The 16,817-nt window shown below is 41.9% G+C and overlaps 1 protein-coding gene across 2 annotated transcripts in view; it reads left to right on the top strand.

Annotated features, from left to right (window-relative positions):
- Positions 1 to 16,817, top strand: part of LOC129845933 (nck-associated protein 5-like) — a 120,373-nt gene that overhangs the window by 45,642 nt on the left and 57,914 nt on the right. For both annotated transcript variants that reach the window (XM_055913926.1, XM_055913913.1), the window contains exon 2: positions 4,308 to 4,506. The gene's annotated coding sequence lies outside the window, so the exon portion shown is untranslated. The remainder of the gene's footprint in view (positions 1 to 4,307; positions 4,507 to 16,817) is intronic.

The following is a 16,817-nucleotide window of genomic DNA, read 5'->3' as shown; positions in this document are numbered from 1 at the left end:
TCCCTTCATTGGAACTAAGGGGCCTAGCCTTAGTTCCCCACACCATTATTTCTCCTCCATCAAACTTTACAGTTGGCACTATGCAGATAGCGTTCTCCTGGCATCCGCCAAATCCAAACGGACTGCCAGATGGTGAAGCGTGATTCATCACTCCAGAGAACGTGTTTCCACTGCTCCGGAGTCCAATTTATTTAAACTTCATTTAACTAGGCAAGTCAGTTAACCTCTCTAGCGTCCCACCTCGACAACAGCCAGTGAAATTGCAGAGCCCAAATTCAAAACAAATTCCATAATAAAAATTCCTCAAACATACAAGTATTATACACCATTTTAAAGATAAACTTCTTGTAAATCCAACCACAGTGTCCGATTTCAAAAAAAGGCCGTGTGCTTTACACCATTCAAGCTGACGCTTGGCATTGCGCATTGTGATCTTAGGCTTGTGTGCGGCTGCTCTGTGATGGAAACCCATTTTATGAAGCTCCCAAAGAACAGTTCTTGTACTGACGTTGCTTACAGAGGCAGTTTGTAACTCGGTCGTGAGTGTTGCAACCAAGGACAGACAATTTTTACGCGTTACGCGCTTCTGTGAGCTTGTGTAGCCTACAACTTCGCGACTGAGCCTAGACATTTCCACTTCACAAGAACAGCGCTTAAAGTTTACCGGGGCAGTTCTAGCAGGGCAAAAATTTGACAAACTGACTTGTTGGCCATTCTACTGCCAATGTTTGTCAATGGAGATTGCATGGCCGTGTGCTCGGTTTTATATACCTGTCAGCAACAGGTGTGGCTGAAATAGCTGAATCCACTTATTTGAAGGGGTGTCCACATAATTTTGTGTATATATATTGTATGTTCTAGTAATTATATGATCTGGCTAGCCAGCTAGATAGCTAACAAGATAACTTTTAGCACCAAACCTAAACTTTGTTATCTAGAAAGTTGCTTTTAGTTGCCTGGCTTGCTAGATAATCACCACTGTGACCCTGCTGGTCATCAATGAACATTTGAACATCATGAAGAACTATCGAGCCTTAATGGCCATGTACTCTTATCTCCACCGTCACAGCCAGAAGAGGACTGGCCACCCCTCAGAGCCTGGTTCCTCTAGGTTTCTTCTTAGGTTCTTGCCTTTCTAGGGAGTTTTTCCTAGCCACCGTGCTTCTACATCTGAATTGCTTGCTCTGCGGGGTTTTAGGCTGGGTTTCTGTATAAACACTTTGTGACACCTGCTGATGTAAAAAGGGCTTTAGAAATACATTTGATTGATTGACGTATCTTAAATAATTGTTAACTGATACAGCTCATAATTCATGCAAATGCCGCCTCTGCATTATGGCTAAATTTATATTAAGCCGTAGGCAGAACTTTACCAAAATTATTACTAGATCTTTGGCGGAAATAAACAACATGGCTTTGCTATCGGCAATACGTTTCGGATATAAAGAAAAGATGGAAAAAAGTTGGTAAAGTTGTCGGAAATACGTCTTAGTATGAAAGGGATATACACTGAATGTACAAAACATCATGAATACCTGCCTCAATTCGTCGGGGCATGAACTCTACAAGGTGTCAAGTCTTCCACAGGGATGCTGGCCCATGTGTCAAGTTGGCTGGATGTCCTTTGGGTGGTGGAACATTGTTGATACACAAGGGAAACTGTTGTGTGAAAAACCCAGCAGCGTTGAAGTTCTTGACACACTCAAACCGGCGCGCCTGGAAAATACTACCATGCCCCATTCAAAGGCACTTAAATCTTTTGTCTTGCCCATTCACCTCAATGGCACACGTACACAAATCATGTCTCAATTGTCTCAAGGCTTAAAAATCCTTATTTTTATGCAGTCTCCTCCCCTTCATCTACACTGATTCTGGCCCTTCTTTGGACACTGTGTTAACTAACCTCCAGATGAGCTTCAATGCCATACAACTCTCCTTCCGTGGCCTCTAACTGCTCTTAAATGCAAGTAAAACTAAATGCATGCTATTCAACCGATCGGCTATTCAACCGATCGCTGTCCGCACCTTCCCGCCCGCACCTTCCCGCAGTGTCACTACTCTGAACGGTTCTGACTTAGAATATGTGGACAACTACAAATACCTAGGTGTTTGGTTAGACTGTAAACTCTCCTTCCAGACTCACATTAAGCATCTCTAATCCAGAATTAAATCTAGAATCGGCTTCTTATTTTACAACAAAGCATCCTTCACTCATACTGCCAATCATACCCTTGTAAAACTGACTATTCTACCGATCCTTGACTTCGGCGATGTAATTTACAAAATAGCCTCCAACACTCTACTCAGCAAATTGGATGCAGTCTATCACAGTGCCATCCGTTTTGTCACCAAAGCCCCATATACTACCCACCACTGCGACCTGTACGCTCTCGTTGGCTGGCCCTCGCTTCATATTCGTTGCCAAACCCACTGGCTCCAGGTCATCTATGAATCTTTGCTAGGTAAAGCCCTGCCTTATCTCAGCTCAATGGTCACCATAGCAGCACCCACCCGTAGCACGCGCTCCAGCAGGTATATTTCACTGGTCACCCCCAAAGCCAATTCCTCCTTTGGCCGTCTTTCCTTCCAGTTCTCTGCTGCCATTGACTGGAACGAATTGCAAAAATCACTGAAGCTGGAGACTCATATCTCCCTCACTAACTTTAAGCATCAGCTGTCAGAGCAGCTCACAGATCATTGCACCTGTACATAGCCCATCTGTAAATAGCCCATCCAACTACCTCATCCCCATATTGTTATTTTTTTTCTTCTCTCCTTTGCACCCCAGTATCTCTACTTGCACATTCATCTTCTGCACATCTATCACTCCTGTGTTTAATTGCTAAATTGTAATTACTTCGCCACTACGGCTTATTTATTGCCTTACTTCCCTTATCTTACCTCATTTGCACACACTGTATATAGATTTTTTCCCCTATTGTGTTATTGACTGTACGTTTGTTTATTCCATGTGTAACTCTGTGTTGTTGTTTGTGTTGCTTTGCTTTATCTTGGCCAGGTTGCAGTTGTAAATGAGAACTTGTTCTCAACTGGCCCACCTGGTTAAATAAAGGTGAAATAAAAATAAATTTTTTAAAGTGGATTTAACATGTGACACCAATAATGGATGATAGCTTTCATCTATATTCACGTGGCCAGTCTGTCATGTAAAGACCAGGTGTTCCTAATGTTTGTACACTCAGTGTAAGTCTTTAGGTGGTGGTGCGGGGGTTCTCCATGTTTTCTACCCCCTACCCCTTTCAGATATACAAAAAGCTGGTTAAAAAAAATAAGGTAAATTAGTGGGATTTTCTTCCGGATGTTTCTCACAGGAAACGTGTGGAGCGAGGCAAAGCAACATTCAGGAGTTTAATAAAATCTTTAGGCCAAAGACGTGGAGGGCATAAAGGTTGCTAACTTTGGACCACGTATTTTTTTTTGGGGGGGGGGAAGTCTTTTCCTCTCAGGGTTCAGCTGGACACTGGCTTGATGGGTCAGCCAGAAGGCCACATGCCAGCTAGCTCCTGGTGTCTTGTAAGTTGGGTTCCTGGTCAAAGGTCTTGACTTGTCATGACCAGGGTGAACCTTTTTAGTTTTTAATTACATGCTTCGGATTGGAGACGGATGGTGGTATCACCCTTTAGTTTATTGATGCGGCAGAAGACTGCTGGGCATTAGTTACTCGTAGAGAGATACATGAGCTTCGTGTTCAAATGGTACCCATAGGTTGCTGTTGTGGTTTCCTCCCCCGCAATGGTCTAAATCCAGAAGGTTCACACTCTGTTGACATGTTCAGGCTGGGGCAAGGTGTGCTGGTCATGTTTCCCAATTAGCTTACAGGTGGTATAGGTTATGTAATGTTTTTGTATTGACTTTACTTAAGCAGGAAATGTATAGAAGATATTGATCAGCTGAGCAGTGTGGTGTTAAATTAAATGAGCCGAACGATGCTGCAGGCTATGTCACTTCTTTGCCTAAGAAAGCACAAAGAGGAGGAAATGAAATCTTCAAAGATAAATTTCAAACCACTGTTAAAAGATGGCATTTCCATATCCTTGTGCAATGGTTCCTCGACCTGTCTATCTTGGACATGATGGAAATGTATCAGCTGTGAAATCATTAGAGCCTGAGGTATCAGCAACTTCTGTACCAAGAAGTGATTGTGCCAGCATTGAATATGCTACATTTCTATAGATTCTGATGGCAGCAGGATGCCTACTGCCTCACTTATTGGGGCAATAATCGGGAAATGCGCATTCTTCATGAATTTGCCATAGTGACTCATCCATCTCTGTCTTTGTTAACAGGATTCCTACCCTCCATCTTCCCTTATCTCTGGTGATTCAACGTGGTATAATGTGATACAGGAACATCAGTGGCGCCAGTGGGAGAGTGCGATAAAGCATGGGATTGCCCCCCGGAGACAGGAACCACACTCCAATTCCTGAGTTTGAGGTCCCTGGGCCTTGAGGGCCACACGATAGACGGCTAGAAGCTAGCTCTGAGGTGAGTGGACTCATTATGACTATTAGGTCTGTGTCACTGATATCTGCAGTGCTAGGAAATTAAAAATAATACACTTTACAGTTTCTGTTAAGTTAGATTTAGTATAGTTGTTGAGGTATTACACTCAAGCCCCTGCTGGTGATTGTCACCATCCAATGAGCAGCGCCTCATCAATATTGGTCAATATTGGGAACGTACAGGTAACAGCCAAACATAGTATTAGAGATTCTCTGGTACTTTTGTATGCTTTTAGCCAGTAGTTCTGAAAGTAGCACTCTCGAGCCAAAAGTGATCCCCAAAAATTGCGTACTACGTCACGTGCAGATTTGTGGACCACGTCATTGCGCTCTCTCCCATTCTGCTGTGTGTGCATGATGTGCCTCTTGCTAGCTGTCACTCAAATGGCGAGGGGCAGAAGCTCATTGGTTGAACTCTAATTGTTATGGGGCTAGCTGACGTTGGGGAAAATGTAGGGAAAATGGCGCAGCACAGCTTCCAGAAAACAGTTGCTTTCAAACTAGAGATGTTGTGGCTAATTGAGGTAAAACAGTAATTCTGCTCATAGATTATGCACAATATATGAACTACACATTGACACATCCAGCCCAAAGCGGGAGGTTTAAAAAATATTTAGTAGTCGCGAAGTTCCAGAGCATGTCTTTAATAGGGTGTTGGGCCAGAACAGCTTCAATGCACCTTGGAATACAGTAGCTATATATGGGGACATGACATTTTTACTTCATATGTCATTAAGTGATTTGATCAACTCTTTTGCTATTTGTTGAAATCAGGGTTAAGAGGGATTGCGAGGGGAGCATTTTACAGCTAATATTGAGAAGGAACTTCCCCTAGCTAGCTTATGTTGCCCATTAGAATTAGCCAGTCTAACGTCTGCACCATGACCTTGAGTACGTCCAGCTAATGACTTTCCATTGGTGTCGGTTACAACAGTGGGCCATGCCCGAGATTTGAGTGTCACAGTGCTACAGGCTTAGCTGGATTAGACCCCCCCCCCCCCAAGCTCCTGTTGAGCTTGGAGATTTAGTGGTCACTGACTGAGCCCCTCCATTGCGTCTCCATTGAGGCTGGCGGGTACAGGAAAGAGTGAATGGAGTCGTCTGTCCACTGTGTCCAGGGTTCCAGAGTCAGTCCCACCACCATTGCACAGGGGAAGAGTGGGGAAAGCAAGGGGCTTCTCTGGAGTGAACCAATGCCAAAAGGAGAGCAAGATTAAGTGAGTGATAGAGCTGGGAAATGAAGAGAGGGAACGAAAGAGGGAGTAATAGAGAGGCCATCTGTTGTTTTTTTTATAATTTTCAATCTGAGATTCTCCTTGATGAATTATTCAAGTCTTCATCAAAAGGCAGTTTTTTTGCTCCTTTCTTTCTCTTCGTCTTTCTTTAAGGAGTGTATTATTTCTCTGGGCGGTTTACTCTCTCCCATGTAAATTAATGGACGCTATTGACGCCAAACGGCACTTCTGCTGCGGTTGTAATCTGCTGTGAGATTATTTAAATGCATGAGAGGAGGCTGTCTGGTTGTGGAAACTCTGTTTTATCAGTGCGGCGGTCTTTCTGGCACTGTGGTTAAATTACGTTTTAAAATTTCCCTTTGATTTTGTATACATCGCTGTGCAGGATCCTCATCCACTCGACTGTCTATTTGTCTCAGTAGTTCATGAATATGGTTTCAATCCATTCTTGGAATTCATGCTGAGTTCTTGGTTTTCAGTCAACAGAGGTTATACTGTATCACCACATGATTTCAACAATGTTTTTCTCACTGTTTTGGTAAAGAGATAAAACTACAGCAGAGTCCACTACCCATCTTCCTTACCAGTAGTGACTGGTATAAAGTGATATTTAGACAAATGTATCTTGTCTTAGGAACTCATTTTGGGACCAGGTGCACAAACATCACGGACACTTGCAGCCACACATGCCCGCTAACAACTGCTAGCCCCCCAGGATGGCAAACATTCCAATGGAGAGAGGGAATGGGTGGGGGCATACGGGGGATAATGATGACCAATATCCCTCTTCACAAAAATATGTAGGCTGGGTGACCTAATGGGCTATGAATTCAAAACTCTTTACTTGAATACCACACTTTGTCAAGTTGGCTTCTGTGGACATTGGTTAGATATAGTTCAGCCTGTTAGTAGTCTAATATAAGTTCTCTAAACCTAGGCAAAAAAATATTACCACTAAAGACTAAGAAAGGAACAGTCTTGCTTGTTATCAGACCTCCAGGACATTATTACTTTCACAACCAGATCTCATTAGAAGTGTCTACTCTATGTGAAACTGTGCTCTGATTCTCCATAATGGCCGTCCCTGTGGGACACACTGTGAGCCCCTGGAGGGTCCCTGTAGCACATGTGCTACTCTTACTGTGTGGGTGTTCATGAAGATTAACGACCCATGACAACTGATCTCACATTCCTCAAATCTCTGGGGACAAGTGTGTGTAATGTGTATGCATGGGTTTCTGGGTTTATGCACTAGGAGGGGGGAGTTGAGGTGTGTGTGCCTATATGTATGCACTTTTGATTATGTGTGAATGGGGGGTGACTAGGTCTGTTGCCATACATGTGAAGTTTTCTTTGGCTTAAAGCTGCAATATGTCACTTTTTGGGCGACCCGATCAAATTCACATAGAAATGTGAGTTATAGCTCTGTCATTCTCATTGAAAGCAAGTCTAAGATGGCACCGTACTGGATGGCTGTCATTTTGTAAGCTCCGACCCAACTTATTATTTTGTTGTTTATTTTTTTTTTTTTTTTCACAATGTATGCTATTATTTCTTACAACCGACAATAACTTTTGAACATCAGATCGGCAGTTATTTACCCCAATTGCGGCTTCTACTTCGACTCATCTGCCCTGGGCTCTCTCTGTAATTCCGACCCAATTTTTGGGCAACCCAAGAGGAAATGCCGGGGTTACAGAGGCAGGGGGGGGGGGGTCCTGGTGATATGGAGGCGAAGGGAAAACCGGCCACGTCTTCCCTCATTCTACATACATACTGACCAGTCACTCGATAATAATATGGATGAAATCCGATTGCGGATTTGCTACCAATGGGAGTCTCAACTGCAATATTCTTTGCGTTTCTGAAACATGGCTGTTAGACAGCACCCCCCATGGCTATCCAACTCAATCAATTTTCCAGTTGGGGAAATCGAGTGGGGAGGGGTTTGCCTCTACAGCAACACCAACTGGTGTGTGTCGACCCACTGTTCACCCGACTTGGAATACCTGATGGCCAAATGCCGACCTTTCTACCTCCCGAGGGAGTTTTCAGCTGTTATCTTGACTGTTGTATACATTCTACCTCAGTACAATAACATTAACAAGCTGGTACTTAACAAACTGTACAACGCTATAAACAAGCAAGAAAACCTACATCCAGAGGCTTCCTGTCTGGTTGCCCGGAGATTTTAATTCCGCATCACTAAAATGCGTGATTGCCAACTTTCATCAACACGTCTCCAACGCCACTGTCGTTCTACCCCCAAGCAAGCATACAAGGCCCTCCCTCATCCTCCATTCCGCAAACCAGATCATGACTCCGTACTCCTGCTTCCTGTTAACAAGCAGAAACGCAAACAGGAAGTACCCGTGACTCGCTCTGTTGAGAAATGGTCACCAGAATCTGAGATTATGCTACAGGACTGCTTTGCTAGCGTTGAATAGAATATGTTTCGAGACTCCGCCGATAACATTGATGAGCTATAATCTAAATTTGATTACATTCACATTTTTCTCCTGACACACAAATGGACTATAAATGCATAACGTTACCAATTCGTTTACCCTGACCAGATGGACAGGGCGCATTGGCTGTATGCAGCTGCTCTTATTAGAAGCCTACAGTTAATAGTATAAAAATAGTATAGTTTTTATCCCTTACAGCATGTCAGAATTCTAATGTTTGGGTGTAGCCTAGGCTGCTACAACATTTATGTCATGAGTTTTTGCTTGTGTCTGTCCGGAGTGATTTTGTGTTATCATCTTTGCTAAATAAATACCAGAGGAAAGTGCAAAGCCTACTTGAATGCACGCGAAAACATGTGCTGCGTCAACCTCTCTAATCTAACCTTTAATGGATGATGCGATGGAAGCTATCAAATCATTCAGAATTGTTTTTCGACATCCCAGAAAACATGTAAAGCATCGTAACGTGCAATTACAGGCAGCTTGATGAAAGGCTCCGTGTTAACCAGCTATACATTTGAAATCAGGTGGTATTGATGAAAGGCTCCCTGTTAACCAGCTATACATTTGATATCAGTTGGTATTGAACGCCCTCACCTTTTCATCCTTCTTCATGAAACTGATCTCAGGCAGAGTTGACCCTCGCTTTTAATTTGCAACTTTTCCGTGTACCCCAGAGAATGAAAGGGGTTCTTCAACAAAAATCCACAACATTTTTGGCACTGTTGGCCATTCTATATTTCGGGCGGAGAAAACTGCACACTCAAGTTAGTAAGGCAAATGTGAATAAATTGCACTAACTGGACACAAAAATAAAGTTACAAACCCAAGACAACAATTGCTAATATACCTCATCCATCTCCTGTAATTATTTATTTTTTATTTGAATTGAATAATGTCCCCTAAAATGTTCAACTATCACTCTTCACTCTTTAATCTTTATCCAATAATGTCACCAAGCTTCTCAACACACAGAACCCCCATAGTGCTCTGTGGCACAATCCCAATATAACACACTAGGTTAATTTTCTGATCCTACATCTATGATTGGATGGACAACATGTCAGTTCATACTGAAAATGCTTTGATTGGTTGGAGGACGTCCTCCGGAAGTGGTCATAATTACCATGTATGTCTATGGAAGGAGGTGAGGCCTACCAGCCTCCTAGGTTTTGTATTGAAGTCGATGTAGCCAGAGGAGGACGGACGCTAACTGTCCTCCGGCTACACAATGGTTCTATCCCAGACAGTGCTGTTGAAGTTACTGTAGACCTTCATTGAAGCAGTATATTTTAACCAATTATGTAGTGACATATGAATATATTTTGTATAGTTTCATCTGAAAAGGATAACTTTTTTTAAATGTTTCACAATTTTTCTTTTTATGAAATTTCATTGAGGATGATCCTCCTCCTCACCCGTCCTCTGAGGAGCCTTCACTGATATATATATACACACACACACACACTGAACAAAAATACAAACACAGCATGTAAAGTGTTGGTCTCATATTTCATGAGCTGAGAGAAAAGATTCCAGACATTTTCCATACACACAAAAAGCTTATTTCTCAAGAATTTTGTGCACACATTTGTTTACATCCCTGTTAGAGAGTGTTTCTCCTTTGCCAAGATAGTTCTGAGGGACCGTGCAATTGGCATGCTGACTGCAGGAATGTCCACCAGAGCTGTTGCTAGAGAATTTAATGTTCATTTCTCTAACATAAGCCGCCTCCAACGTTGTTTTAAAGAGTTTGGCAGTATGGCCAACCGGCCTCACAACCGCAACCAGATGTAACCACGCCAGCCCAGAACCTCCACACCTGGCTTCTTCACCTTCGGGATCATCTGAGACCAGCCACCTGGACAGCTGATGAAACTGAGGAGTATTTCTATCGGTAATAAAGCCCTTTTGTGGGGAAAAATTCATTCTGATTGGCTGGGTCTGGCTCCCAAGTGGGTGGGCCTAGTATTACATTGTTACTGATTATGTTATTGTTGGGTTTTTGAGTTTGCAAGAAAGTAATTTCACTGTACTTGTGCATGTGACATTAACTTGAAACTTAAGAAGCAGTAGATCTGTTCTTTGTGTGCTATTTTTATGCTTCCCATTCTTTTAAGTTTTAGTTTTTGAGTCTTTTACTCTTGGTTATGTACACCAGCTTCAAACAAATTAAAAAACAATATTTTTGGTTATTGGAAATACTTTTCACAGCGGTTTAGATGGTACAATGATTCTCTACACTATACATGGCTTGTTTTGTCACAAACTGAAATTAGGCAAACTATTAGAATTTTAGGAAATGGGCGTGCGATTTCTGCATATTGCACCTTTTTAAAAGAAAGATTCACCCATTCTGAATGTTATATTGTTTTTTTCACCTTTGAGTGATGTTCTATTGATTTCCTATGGTAATTTCATGGCAATCTGAGCTAATGCCATTCAAACAGGCAGAAATAGAGCCGGTATGACGACCAGTGGTACGAATGAAAATGTATGCAATCACTACGCCAATTCGCTCTGGATAAGAGCATCTGCTAATTGACTAAAATGTAAATGTATTCATTTTTCAGTGGGGACCCCATTTTTTTCCGGTAGAATTTCTGGTAACCCATTTTATTTTCCCACGGATTTCTTGCGTCCCAACCCGACCCAAAATCTAATGACACATCAACAAATAACATTCAATTCATTGTATTTTCATCTCTTATCAAAATGAGAGAAAAAAACATGTACACTTTTTTTTCTTCTCCAAATTATCTTTCATAAATTTTGTAATTTCCCATACAATAATCTGTACTATTATTATTATTTTTCATTTTTTTATATGACCCAGCTGCATTTCCCCCGTGACCCGACTTTGAATACCATTGGCTTAAGGTGACAGAGCAGGGTCAGGCATGCTTTCACATTGTCTGCTTGAATTCTGTGTGTGTGTGTCCATTATACCTGAGACCTCCCTGGACACTAGCCCTCTGACATTTACACATTCACACATCATTGTTCCACTGCTTCCTTACAATAACTCACAAGGACGTTTGATTAGATTTCACTTCACACAGATGAGGTAGTCTGCTAACCTAAATCAAGCTCACTGTTGTTGTTCAGATGTGCCATCGTTCACCATCCATCCACTCTCGTTTTGTTCTCACTTTTGCTGATAGGGAGTTAAGTCTCTGTTCTAAGGCACATGGTTGCTATTTAAAATTTCAATATGCTAGCTCTATCTGTATGGGTATTTACTTTCTGTGACCTTTGCGGATGAAGTGGAGAAGAGAAAGTTTAATGTAGAGTAATCCTTTTGCCCTGGTGTCAGACACTCTACCCTCAACATGCAGTCGAGTAAAACTTACCGTATGCTTCACTTTTTTTTCTTCTTGAGGCTTGCCGAAGTTGGTGATTGGTCAACAGCAGGAATTCTTCAATTAAGTGTTTGTCATTCAACGACAGCTGACAAGTTTTCTCATGCACATTTTTTTCACTTGAGAAATACTGCACATTTTAAATTCCAGCGCTTTACTTGACTTTACTTCAAAATCCCAAGTGTGTTAGCCGTCTATGGCCATCCTAGTTAGATGTAAAATTGCGTGACCTAAGAACTCCTAAGAACTCCGAACATATGTATGCGGACGCCTTAAGCCCCCTCACCCACACCCAAAACAAATCCCACCTTGGTGTGGTCCCGCTGGTTTGGGTGTCAGGCAGTGTGTGTACAGACACATGCATACACACAGTGCGTACAGTGTTCCCCTCCTAGCTTCCCCCCTCCCTTTGATGTGTGCTGTGTGGATGCAGCCCCTCTTATTTTTATATATTTATTCATTCTTACCCTCTCCCTAGGCAGCAATTTGAGTCCCACTTGGCTTGCCTTCTCTTTCTCCCTCCTCACCTCCCTCTCTTTCTTAAAATAAGCAAACTGGAATCCAACCGACTGAATTGGTCACAATTAAACAGTAGGATTCTGTATCAGCAGGGTGCAGGCTGGTTTGGGGACCTAATTGATACAGATATTACCACAAAAGCAAGAGATCTTTTTATAAAGCACATCTTCATAACAGGCAGCGTGAAGGACACCGAAAATGACCCTCTCTGGGGGTCGTCTACAAAATGTACAGTAGTGCGTTGTGTGTTCAAGAGTGTTTGGCAATCTAAGTTAGAAAAAATAAATAATTCTGTATGGTTGGTTCTGGGTAAGAACATCTGCTAAATGTATGATGAATAGCTACACAGCAGACAACGGGGTAGTCCTATATACTTGTCATGACCGAGACACAGGCCTCTGTACCAGATAAACACTCAGAAGAACAGCTGATACTACACATGCTTGTCTTCTCTAAACTTATTACAAGATATGATAATACATTTGGAGAGCCTATATCTATATACACTACCGGTCAAAAGTTTTAGAACACCTACTCATTCAAGGGTTTCTTTTCTTTTTACATTGTAGAATAATAATGAATACATCAAAACCATGAAATAACACATTTGGAATCATGTAGTAACCAAAAAAGTGTTAAACAAATCAAAATATATTTTATATTTGAGATTCTTCAAAGTAGCCACCCTTTACCTTGATCACAGCTTTGCACACTCTTGGCATTCTCTCAAGCAGCTTCACCTGGAATTATTTTCCAACAGTCTTGAAGGAGTTCCCACATATGCTGAGCACTTGTGGGCTGCTTTTTCTTCACTCTGCGGTTCGACTCATCCAAAACCATCTCAATTGTGGAGGCCAGGTCAGTTCTAAATAAATCAAACAGTGTCACCAGCAAAGCACCCCCACACCATAACACCTCCTTCTCCATGCATTACGGTGGGAAATACACATGCGGAGAGCATCCGTTCACCCACACCGCGTCTCCCAAAGACTCGGCGGTTGGAACCAAAAATAAAAAAATTGGACTCCAGACCAAAGGACAAATTTCCATCGGTTTAATGTCCATTGCTCGTGTTTCTTGGCCCAAGCAAGTCTCTTCTTCTTATCGGTGTCCTTTAAGGCCTGATTCACACAGTCTCCTCTGAACGGTTGATGTGTCTATTACTTGAACTCTGTGAAGCATTTACAGTTGAAGTCGGAACTTTACATACACCTCAGCCAAATATATTTCAACTCAGTTTTTCACAATTCCTGACATTTAATCCTAATAATAATTCCCTGTTTTAGGTCAGTTAGGATCACCACTTTATTTTAAGAATGTGAAATGTCAGAATAATAGTAGAGAGAATGATTTATTTCAGCTTTTAATTCTTTCATCACATTCCCAGTGGGTCAGAAGTTTACATACACTCAATTAGTATTTGGTAGAAATGCCTTTAAATTGTTTAACTTGGGTCAAAGGGAGTGTGCAATTGGCATGCTGACTGCAGGAATGTCCAGAGCTGTTGCCAGAGAATTGGATGTTCATTTCTCTACGATAAGCCGCCTCCAATGTCGTTTTAGAGATTTTGGCAGTACGCCCACCAGCCTCACAACCGTGTAACCATGCCAGCCCTGGACCTCCACATCGGGCTTCTTCACCTGCGGTATCATCTGAGAGGGTGCTGAGGAGTATTTCTGTCGGTAATAAAGCCCATTTGTGGGGAAAAATTTAATTGATTTGCTGGGCCTGCCTCCCGAGTGGCTCCCAAATGGGTGGGCGTATGCCTTCCCAGGCTCACCTATGCCTGGGCCTTTGCCCAGTCATGTGAAATCCATAGATTATGGCCTAATGCATTTATTCAATTGACTGATTTCCTTTAATAACTGTAACTCAGTAAGACCTTTGAAATTGTTGCATGTTGCGTTTTATATTTTTGTTCAGTATATATTTGTAACATCATTTATCCAGGAAGTCCCATGAGGTCAGAAGACTACTTGGCCAAGAGGGCAGCTAGAAATAGTTTTCACATGCAAACTTTGTGTCCTAACTATTTCCCACGAATAATATGGTTGTTGTGGTGTTTTTTTTAAACAGAATTATTAGGGAAAATCTTCTCCTTGCAAAGCACGTAAATGTTTAAATCAAACTATATTAATCTGACTATTGATGATAATCGTATTATTTTGTGCATTTAACCGTACGGTTCCTCTGTGCGATGCAGGGAGGGGGCTGACGTATAATTCAGACAGTAGATCTCTTTATCGTAATTGAGAAGGGAGCTGTAAACCCTCATTGATTTTGTCACCAGTGTCTGTGTCCTTGTTGGTCCCTGGAGTGGCTTCATTACACCAGGATATATATCTAATATTATTTGATTAGCTCTGACTCACTTTCTGTAGGCTACTTCGACATCTACCCTACTCTCGTTTCCTCTTAATCTCACCATCTCACTCTCTCTTCATTAACCACTTTGGGTGGGGACTCAGTGTTTCTCGTCTTGTTTATCAGATGACTTGGCTTGATTACCCCCCAGGGATGATGTGATACAGGGGAATCCCACCCCTCGACTGGGAGACAGAGAAGAGAGCCAGCCATACTGTAGAATGAGGGAAGTGTGATGATTACATTTTTCACACAGTTTTATCACACAAACACACGCACATGTTTAGTGTGTGCTAGCACTATACAAACATGATGAAACAAAATTTGCTGACGGGTGTGTTTTTGTTGGTATGAAGCCGTTGTGAAAAGGGAAGTGAGCTTGTCGTTTTTGGCTTTGTGTTGTTAGGGCTTTTGTTTGTCTGAGTCGGTCCACATGAGGAACAGGTCTTATTATTGCAGTTCTTCCTACTGTAATGCACAAACCATAGGTGCTGATTGATTGCTGATCATGGAGCGTCAGAACTGTCATCCTATTACACTAAAAAGATCTCTATCCATAACAGTTGTGTGTTATTGTTACTGATGTTCATTCTCAAACTGATGATTCACCTGTTCTGGGGGACATTTGCTGATCTAAACTAGGTTTCCATCCAACTTTTTTATGCAAGTAAATTGCGTGGGATGAAATGTCACGACCGGCCTGATGGAAACAGCACATTCGTCAGTAAACTTTCCAAATGTCGACAAACAATATACGCTAGACAAGGTGGGATCTTTTTGTATCTGTAAAATTAATTATGTGAGAAATGGCAGTGTAAACCCCTTTTTATACACAAATATTGATATAACGTATAGAAGTAAACTTGGAGTCACGCGATGATATGGTGTGTGTGTGTGTGATCCTCCCGCTACGACACGGAAAAGCATGCAGTTTATTAGGCTACAGTTTAAATAAGTTATGATGAACTTCACATGGTTGTGAAAGTGCAAGGTGATGAGCTTGATGCTCCTTTCCAATAAATATTAATGGTTTTATTCTGGTGACATGATAATCGATGCTTGGCTGCCATTTGACAAATAAACATTTTCTAGCTCTCATACATAATAATCTCATCATGTAGTAAGTAGCCTAACCACACTGTATCTGCTAGCTGTTGGCTAGAGCACACGTGCTAAGACCAGAATGTGCACATTTGCTATATAAAGCAACATTTGTTGTGACAAAATCATCAGTAGAGTTGAAAATGCAATAAAAACCCATTTAACTTGTACTTATTCATTACATGGGAATTTAAGCAGAAGTTATTTTATGTGCACTACATCATCATGCACAGGCTTTTTTTTATCTGCAACAAGTCAATTAGATGGAAACACATCTCTGGTGGGAAAATGCGCGTTATGTTTTTATGCAGATTTTTGAATTTTCACATGAATCTGTCACCAATTGGACGGAAACCTAGCTATAGGCAGAAATATTTTATTGACCATACCTACTTGTCGATGTAGCCTAGATTTACATGATGGATGGCTCGTACATGGTGAGCTCTAGGAATCCAGTAGATGGCAGCTGATTTAAAGCGTGTCTTGAGGCATGTGACTGAATGCTTCAGTAATGACTCAGTGGGGGTGTGTCGGAACAAGTGTATGGGTAATGGAGCTTATTGAGCCAGCTACAGTGACTAGCGTCAGACCCAGAGCCACACCGTGAATGTGGCCCAAATGGCACACTATTCCATATAGTGTACTACTTTTGACCAAACCGCTATGGCCCATGCCAAAAGTAGTGTACTAGAAAGAGAATAGAGTGCTATTTGGGACCCACAATATACGTCTGAGCCACGTAGTTGAATTAGCCGCTCAGGCTAGGAACCCTTTAGCTTGGCTAAATGTGTATTTTCCAATAAGAGGCTATTCACTGCCTCCCTTGGGGCCTTGAAGAAAGCCAGCCATGTTGGGGTACCATGTTGATGACGCACGCCATTTGACTGAGTAGTGTTGGGGGTTTTCAAGTCTTGTTTTTAATGCAAGAGCTTTGTTGACCCTGCCAGACAGTTGGGTATTAAAACAGTCTCTGTGGTGTGTCTACCATTTGCCCCTTGAGTAGTGAGAGACGAACCACAATACACAGTCAACAGTGTGTAATGAAGAGGACCTTTTTGAGGACAACACTAGTCACACGCTAACCGTATAGGGGAGACAAAACAAGCATTTTTTTAACTCTTCAAGAACAGAGAATGTTTGAGTTTATAAACATCTACTGAGCTTCTTCTTTCAACTACAACGCCTCAAAGTAAAACATTCCCCATCTGACCCCACTATCACCCCCCCACCCCCCAGACACGAGTT

Source organism: Salvelinus fontinalis, chromosome 3, assembly GCF_029448725.1.
Source record: "Salvelinus fontinalis isolate EN_2023a chromosome 3, ASM2944872v1, whole genome shotgun sequence".
In the NCBI taxonomy this organism is placed as follows: Eukaryota; Metazoa; Chordata; class Actinopteri; order Salmoniformes; family Salmonidae; genus Salvelinus; species Salvelinus fontinalis.
Note: the sequence above shows the minus strand (reverse complement) of the source record. Positions and strands in the feature narration are given on the sequence as shown.